Below are 8,327 nucleotides of genomic sequence, written 5' to 3' on the forward strand. Positions count from 1 at the left end.
GGAAGGGAGGGAGGGAGGGAGGGAGGGAGGAAGGGAGGGAGGAAAGAAAGTATGGCTTTACCTTATTCCAGCTCCTGAAACCATGGAGCAAGGGTAGAGGTAGGAGACCAGTTGGGGCATTTCTTTTTGATAATTATGTTTATGCTTATTTCTTATGTACTTATTTATTCGCTTATGTGCATAGTGCGCATGCGGAGGACAGAGGACCTAAGAGAGGCAGTTCTTTCCTTCCACCACGTAGGTCCTGGAGACTGGACTCAACAGGCATGGTGGCAAGTGCCTCTACCCACTGAGCCATCTCGCCGGCCAGCTTCTTGCTCTGTAAATGACTTTTCCCTCAGCTGCTCACCTGCCAAATGCTTTTGCCCCTTTTAGGCTTTAGCTTCTTTAGGTCCTTGCCAAACTCTTCCCTCCCACTCCAGAGCTGACCTAACCTCCTCCTGGTGTTCGTGACGACCATTGTGCTCATGGGCCTCCACTCCTCCTCCTTAGATTGTAAGTCACTTGAAGTTGAGGATCTTCTTGAGTGTCAAGTACAGCCTGTGGAAAATTGTCGGCGTAAAGCAAACACTGGCTGAGAGAATGCGTGCCCTGAGTGAGGCACATGTGACGGAAAAAGGCTGCGGATGAGCTAACGCCAGCCTTGGAGGAGCTGGGAACGGTGGCTCACACCTGTAATCTCAACACTCGGGACACTGGAACAGGAAGACAGCCACGGCTCTGCAGCCATCGTGGGCTACATACCGAGTTCTGTGTCATCCTGAACTACAGAGTGAGGCTCTCTCTCAAAACAAAACAAACACAACCAAACCAAAAAAACCACGAGTGTGTGAGATACAGAGGCTTATGGGTGCCAGTTGCCATCAGGACACTGTTACCGTATACTGGGATATTTTATACACTCTGCTCACATATGTGTGTATGCTAACATTTATGGGCATTGTCTGTCTGTGTACTCCTACAGATTTGTTGTCATATGCATATTAGAAATCACACTTACGTTAAATGTGCATATAGTACCACAGATAAGTAATACATACATTGCCACAGGACCCATATGGGCACCTGAATGTATACACATATAGACACATAAACTGGGCCTCCTAAATATCCCCTGCCCTCTTCCTCTGTCACACCCAACTTGTTCCTAATTCATGAAACCTCTGAGTGGTGTTGATGTTTCTCCTCTCACACTTTCCCACATACACCCTAAACATCACAGCATCTGGACAACATCAGGACCAGACCTCTTTCACAGCTGTCTTCACGATTTCCCTCTGCAAACTGCCTTCATATGAATGGTGATAGGAACTAGATGGCATGAAATTTGAAAGACATGCTTTCTGGAGAAGAGCCATAGGCATCAGAGTGGACCAAGTTCAAGCTAGGGGGAAATAACTTTTGAACGGAGCCAATGTTGAGTCAAATTCACTATCTGTCTTCTCTATGAACCAACTTTATGCACATTTATTCATATGTTCCTAAATTTTTTTTTTTTTTTTTAGTTTTTCGAGACAGGGTTTCTCTGTAGCTTTGGAGTCTGTCCTGGAACTCACAGAAATTTGCCTGCCTCTGCCTCCTGAGTGTTGGGATTAAAGGCGCCACCATGCCACCGCCCAACATGTTTCTAAATAATTAAGTACACACATACACATACTTATATTTAAGGATATATGCAGCCTTCCATCCATGTTCACAGACACACGGCCACACATCTGTATCCCTGGGTGAGCGTATCACACACCCACCTGCTAGTTTAGCTGCCTTCATAGCCACATATGTACCACGTATGTAAATGGATGCATACGAAGTCATACATACACTCAGGTATTGAGTGCCCACATGGATAGACACAAATGTGTACCGACGCCATCACAGACCCACTCACGGATCCTCCACAGGCTTCTACCTTACCCACAGGGAAACCCACCATCCTGTTTCCCAGTAACTTCACAAACTTTACACTCGCAACTTGCAAGCCCCCTACCTCTCCATTTGCAAAGCTGTTCCTGTTAGCTACAAGGTACATATACCCAACTCCTGGTTACATCCCATTCCCTCTTCACTCGGGGAAAGGCATTTTAGAGGAAGCCTCTGAAATTCCCTTGTTCTATGCCTAGGGGGAAAACCGAGTATCTGTTTAGACAAGTTGGGTGAGGGTAACAATAAAGTTGGTGTAACTCCTCTGATTCAAGAGGCAGCCCACCACCACACACACAGCCCCTTAACTGCACATCCCTCTTAGCACTTCTGGAGATGTTTCTCCACTCCAAACATAGTGAAGATATTGAAAGCAGGGAACGAACAATCAGTGAGCTAGTTTGTGTCCTGAAGCCTCCTGGGACAGCCCTCTTCTTCCCTACAGGACAGTTCCATGGTGTCGAGTTTCCCAAGGCAGTCTGAGGGCCTTAACCAGGAAACTAGCTCAGAACTGTAAAGGGGATGACCCAGGCTCAAAATAATAAAAGCAAATATTTCACAACAGGAGCCACTCAGGGACAGGAAGGCAAGCTGCGGACACCTCCTGGCAGAGAAGCAACTGTTAGAACACTGGATCATGAATAGCAGGGACTCTCTAAGGGGCCAGGGAGAAGGGGGTGGACACCGAGCAGTCCGTGAGGGGGTGGAGGGGTGACTGCTTCAGGCAGCGGCAGCAGCTCCAAAGTAAAGTCTTATCAAAGCTGTTATGTAACCAAGGGAGCCGAGTGGAGCACAAACACCTCCCCTCCCCAAACAGGCACCCACACCCACACCCACCACCTCCCAGCACCCACAAGCATACGAAAACTCAGCTTCTCTGAAGCAGCTCAAGAAGGAGGAGTCATCTTGATGGGTTACATCAAAAACATGACGGGTGACGGGCCCCTAGTTAACCAGGAGTTCTGTCCAGGAAAAAGACTGGTTCTGTGCGAGACCTCAGGAAACCTCTCCCTCGTCCTGAACTTCCTGCCACACCCAGTGTCTGCCCAGAGGCATCTGGAAACCTTTCCCTGCCCCTCCCCCTTAGAAGGATTCCATTTGAATATTTGATTGTGCTCTTGGGGTTGGGAGGTGAGCTGCCATCCAACCCCTCCTGCCTGTTGTTCCCCCACAGCCTCATCTGCATGTCCTGACATTTGGCTCTCATCCCCCAGGGATGTCAAGGAGAAGGACCTGGAGAAATAACACCTTGCTCTATTCCCTTGAACCCAGATACTTCACATGAGCCTGACTGCAGGTCAGTAGGGGAAAAGCTATTGAGAGAAGACGAGTATTGAAACCCAGACCTCGTCCTTCCACTTGAACATTCTTTACTCCCCCAGATCTTCCCTTTTCCCTGCTGCCCTGTCTCCAGTAGCCTCCTCCTTCTCTTCTCCATGGCACTGAACAACCCCACCCACTCCTCGAATCCTTTGCTGAGAAATCTTCCTCCCCAACAAAAGTCTCTCCCAAATGATGCTTCGAGCTAGGACTGGGGATGGGCAGCGCACAAGCAGGCTTGCAGAATATTTTAGGGTTCCTGCTCTCAAGTCTAAAGTTATGGTTAGCAGGTTGGCACCAAGTGGCCTATCCATTATCCTGACTATATCCTGAGGTCTACCTGGCCAGACTCAAACGCTGTCTTGAGTCTGAACTTCTGGGGCTCAAAAGGAAAAAAGGCTTGGGCAGAGTCAATAAGCTTGCTGTACTATGATGATCTCAGAGAAAGCTCGCAGCCACACATTTGCATTGCCCCTTCCCAGTCCCACACTAACAGTCCGATGGCTTTAGAAAGAGGAAGGTGAACTCAAACACGAAAAAGAAAGTCCTTCTACCAAATGCCACTAAAAACTATGAGACCTAAATTCCTAAAAATGACCTCAGAATATATATATATTTCTATCCAGGACTCTGTCCTTGGAAAATGGGTCACCTGGGAGACTTTTTCTAGTGAACCCTCAGGACTGTCCAGGCACCTCTCCATCAGCCCACCCAACCTATTTCAGCACCCGGGACAGCTCCAGAGGAGCGCATCTCCGGAGTCTAGTTCAGCACTGAGGACAGCTCCTGCAGTCACTCTGGCTGGGTTTTCGGCAACCCAGAAATCAAAAGAGAAGCTTCATCCACCGAAACCCCTCTCCCACCCTTGTTCCGGTGCACCTATACACCTGAACACACTCCCTCCCCTGAAAGTCTCAAGAGAGAAAAGGAATCCAGACCTGGAGCTTCCCTCAAGAAGCCTAGAGAGAGGACCCCACCCACCGCCTTTCAGGCCTGAGCCACTCAGCACCACTCACAGCTGGCTCCAGAAGGCTCTTTCCTTCTTAACCACCACCCCAAAACAAAATAAATACTCACGTGGGGGCTCTCAGCCCTGTAGGCAGATGTGCTGGGAGGAGGCCTTGTGAGGTAGCTCCCCACACCCTGTTCTGAACCCCCTTTCTGCAGGAGCCAGCTCCCATCTGGACTGGGGGGAGGAGAGGCATGTGGAACCACTGAGTGAGGGGAAGAGAGAGGGGAAGAAACTGGAGCGGGGGACTGCGGGGCGGGGGTGTTGGGATGGGGGCGAGGGAATCCTTTTTAATTTCATGCTCTCCCCATGTCTACATCAGCCCTGTGGGCTCAGCTCTTTAATATTTACACACAGGAAGAGGAGAGGGATGAGAAAGAACAGAGAGTGGGGGGGGGGGCAGCAGGGGCTACCTGAGCTCAAAGGGCACAGAGGCAGAAGCCTTCTAAAGCCGAGGGCTTAGGTCCCGTCTACCATCCAGCCCACTCCCTTCTGAGCTCTGGACTGGAAAGAAGAAGAAGAACCCTGGGACCATCCTGTCCCTTTGTTAACGAGATACTTTGAAGCTGCATCAGGAAAAGATCAGATCCCCACCCACATACCTGGACACCCCCACAAACCCAGATTTCTTGGGTGCCTTATGTGCAGATGGGAGAAGCAGTATTCATACACTAGTGTGCACTGATGCTTGGAACATGCTTGCCTGTGGGCTGTCGTCTAATATGCACAGGAGCATGTCAGCTAGCATGTACAAGTTTATGAAAGCACGGGTCTATTCACACATTAACACCCCAAGAAATCAAACCTGAGCAATCACCTTTGGAACTCAGCTCCCAAGCAACCTCACCTCTTTGCCCATGGCTCTCCAGATAGAGACCGAAGGAAAAGGCCACCCAACGGTCTCAGACTCTCCTCTTCCCAGGCCCCTCCTGCATAAGCCTCACTTTTTCTGTCTGTAACATGGGAAGAAGCACTAGTGGGAAAGGAGGCTGTGCTGAGCCCAGGGGCCCGACAAGTTATTAGCAGCGATGAGCTGGCAGCTTGTTACCATAACGATGGTGCCACTGCCTCACCCCAGCTCAAACCCAGACTCCCTAGACGGCAGGAGGCCCCGCTGAGCCAGCAGCCTTCAGACTGAAGGGGGTGGAAAAAGGGAATTCAGACACGATGCTTGCAGAGTGGAGGGTACACAGCTGTTCTTCCAACCCCCCACAGAGAAACAAGGCTTGGACTCCCCCAAGGGGGATGGAAATCAGAATCTGGGAAGGCCTCTTGACCACCGGGATAGGAAGACCCTGGGAAAGTCTTTGGAAGCATGTCTTAAGAAAAGCTTCATGATTATAGCCTTCCCCCCCCCCTCTTCATTTCAGACACCTCAAACAGAAAGCCCCTCAGCAGTGACAACGAGGACAATTGTGCTTACCATTTGCTCCACACTCCTGGAAGCCTCGGTCAGAAAGGGTTCAGGTAGCTGCATGTCCTTTCTAAATCAGACAAAGCTCAGAAGTTTCTCTACCCATCAGAAGCCCAGGAAGGTTTTAAAAACAAACAAACAAAAAAAAAAAAACTATCAGCCCAGCTAGAGGCAAAATGCATCAGAAACTGTGTGGGGTGAAGAAAAATGAGCCCGGCCCCCTGAAGCACCAACATCAGCTGGAAGAGATGCTACAGGCCAGGCAGATGCTGAAGCAGGCACTGAAAGAAAGAAGTCTGAAGTTGGGCCTAGAGCAGCGGCAGCCCCTAGCCAGCTGGAACTAAGACAAGGCCACCGCCTTCCTCTATGGTGGGTCTGCCAGGCATCCCCATTCCCAGGAATACCTGTAGGCTCCTCTGTTCTGAGAAGAGTCCCAGGTTGACAGATTGACAGCCTTAGACATACTGAGTCTTCATCCTCTACCCACATCCACACTCAGCTCTTAAGGGGGTGAGGAGTTCCAGGGGAGAATGTGAAGGTTAGGAAATTACCTGGGGAAACACTAGCCTAGGAATCCACAGGTTCATTGTGTGACCTTGAATAGGTCTCCTCTCTTTCAGATTCCCCAATCTGTAATTAAGAGATTGGACCAACTCAACTGCAAGGCTCTTCCTCTGGCTATCATTCTACAGTTTCATGCAAGCTCATTCCTTGGATGTGAGCCCCCTGGCACAAAATGCAGTGGGCACTGCCTGCCAGATCAGTGGGGCAGGGGGGGGTGTGGGGGCTGCATCTGAGGCTGTTCATCCTATGTTCACGTTCCTTTTAGAAACACCTGCCACCCTAGCCCTCCCAGCTCTCTTTTTAGACCCTGATTCACTGCCAACTCACGAAGCTCTCCCTCCCCTCCCTCCTCGCTTCTCCCGCATCTCTCTCTTTTAGGCACTGACAGCTGGGTACAGAAGTAGACCTCGCACTCAGGGGATAGTGTAGAGAAGTGGAGGGCAGTGATCCAGTGTCCGATAAAACACACTAGAAAGTACTAGTCTCTAAACCTGGGCCTAGCTGGGTTCCTCGGGCCAATGGAAGACCTCGGTGAGGATTTTTCTCTACCGCTGCCTAGCAATGTGTGATTGGGAGAAATGAAACCCACCCCCCTAATCTCAACATTCTCTTCTGTAAATTGGCAACATATTAGTTTGAACCATGTGGAATGGTTGTTTTTGCAGGTTAAAAAAAAAGAAACAGCTGAATACTGTCAATTTCATATGGCTAACCTGACAGCCCAACCTGCTTCCAAGGCAGCTGGAGAAACAAGAGATGAAAGAGGAGCATTTTCAAAAGTCCTAGACTGATACTTGTATTACTACTTCAAGAAGGTAAGTACAGACCCACCTGGAACCGTGAGCTAAGCCAATGACCCAGAACTCGGAAATTTGGGGCTTGGAACTCTAGGAGAAAGCCAACTGCTCCAGTGTTAACAAGGTAGATCTTCCTCCTGGCTTCCTCAGTGTCTGACTCTAAGGGGTCTTTACTGAAATGACACCAGCTTCTAGCAACTCCCCCCCCCCAAAAAAAAAAACATCCCCACACACCGGTACCACAGCTCACCACCAGCAGGGACCCAGCATGCGGAAAAGATACCAGCGGCATCGCAGAAGGTGCCCCAGGAGCTCTGGTCCAGGTCTAAGAAGACCCTGGAGGGAGGGGGCGATCTGACCTCGGAAAAGTATGATCTTCCCATGCTAGTCCCACCAGGAATGGGGGCGAGGCAAAGCCCAGGTGTGGGTGAACCCTGCTTGGATATTTTCCCACAGTCACACAGTACAACATACCCAGACCCATTCACAGAGGTGTCGCACATGCACGTCCATTCATACACACTCAGACACCTACATCCACAGCCACACTGTGACAGCACACACTCATCCACACATATGTCGACAGATTCATGGACGGTAACACCCTGCACGCTCACTGCATTACAGTCACCCACAGACCCACACGGCGACACCCTCATCACAGACACACGCACGCTCGCTCACACACCTGCAGAGGAAACTTCTCTCTGGATCTCCCCAACACCACGACTTCCCCCCACAGCCAATCTCCCTCCCAGATCCAAGCTTCCGTTCCAGCCGGGCAAGGGCTGGGCGGGCACTGGCTGGCCTCCCGCGGCCCCGGCCGGGACAGCACGTCTGCGGAGCGCGTGGTCCCCAACCCGTCCCTGGGGTCAGACACGCCGGCCTCCAGGCCCAGGGTGAGGTCGGGGGCGGTCGCTGAGGCCCAACCCCTCCCCCCATCGCGGGGCCCGAGCCCAGGCCGCCAGAACCCCGGGCGTGGGCGGCGCCGGGGCTGCAACCTGGCCGAGCCTGGGGGGCGCTGCAGAGGGCGCGGCAATCGCGGCCCGGTTCCCACCCCTCCCAGCCGCTTACCTGGCCCGGTCGGGCTCCGGCCGGGGTTACATGGTGCCGGCGGCCCGGGCCGGGGGCGCTACGACTGCGGGCGCGAGTGCGGCTCCGGGACCCGGCACTGCGGAGCCCCCAGCTAAGGGGCCGCGCGGGCTGCGGAGCCCCGAGCGAGCGCTGAGCGGCCGCGGGAGCGGGAGCCGGAGGCGGCCAAGCCACGGAGGCTGGATTTCCCGGGGACCAGGACGGGGAGGCG

General features: G+C 52.0%; 1 protein-coding gene across 3 annotated transcripts in view; it reads right to left on the reverse strand.

Moving 5' to 3' along the window:
• The window catches only part of Dlgap3 (DLG associated protein 3), a 65,150-nt gene extending 56,829 nt beyond the window's left edge, over positions 1-8,321 (reverse strand). Inside the window, exons 1-2 of one of the 3 annotated variants that reach the window (XM_026781904.1) lie at positions 8,099-8,321; positions 5,673-5,761 (exon numbers count right to left, since the gene is read on the reverse strand). The gene's annotated coding sequence lies outside the window, so the exon portion shown is untranslated. Of the gene's footprint in view, positions 1-5,672; positions 5,762-6,214; positions 6,252-8,098 lie in introns of those variants that run through there. The other 2 variants (XM_026781903.1, XM_005353225.3) reach the window with 2 other exon arrangements.
• Between the last annotated feature and the right edge of the window lie 6 nt (positions 8,322-8,327).

This window comes from Microtus ochrogaster, chromosome 10 (genome assembly GCF_000317375.1).
Source record: "Microtus ochrogaster isolate Prairie Vole_2 chromosome 10, MicOch1.0, whole genome shotgun sequence".
NCBI lineage: Eukaryota > Metazoa > Chordata > Mammalia > Rodentia > Cricetidae > Microtus > Microtus ochrogaster.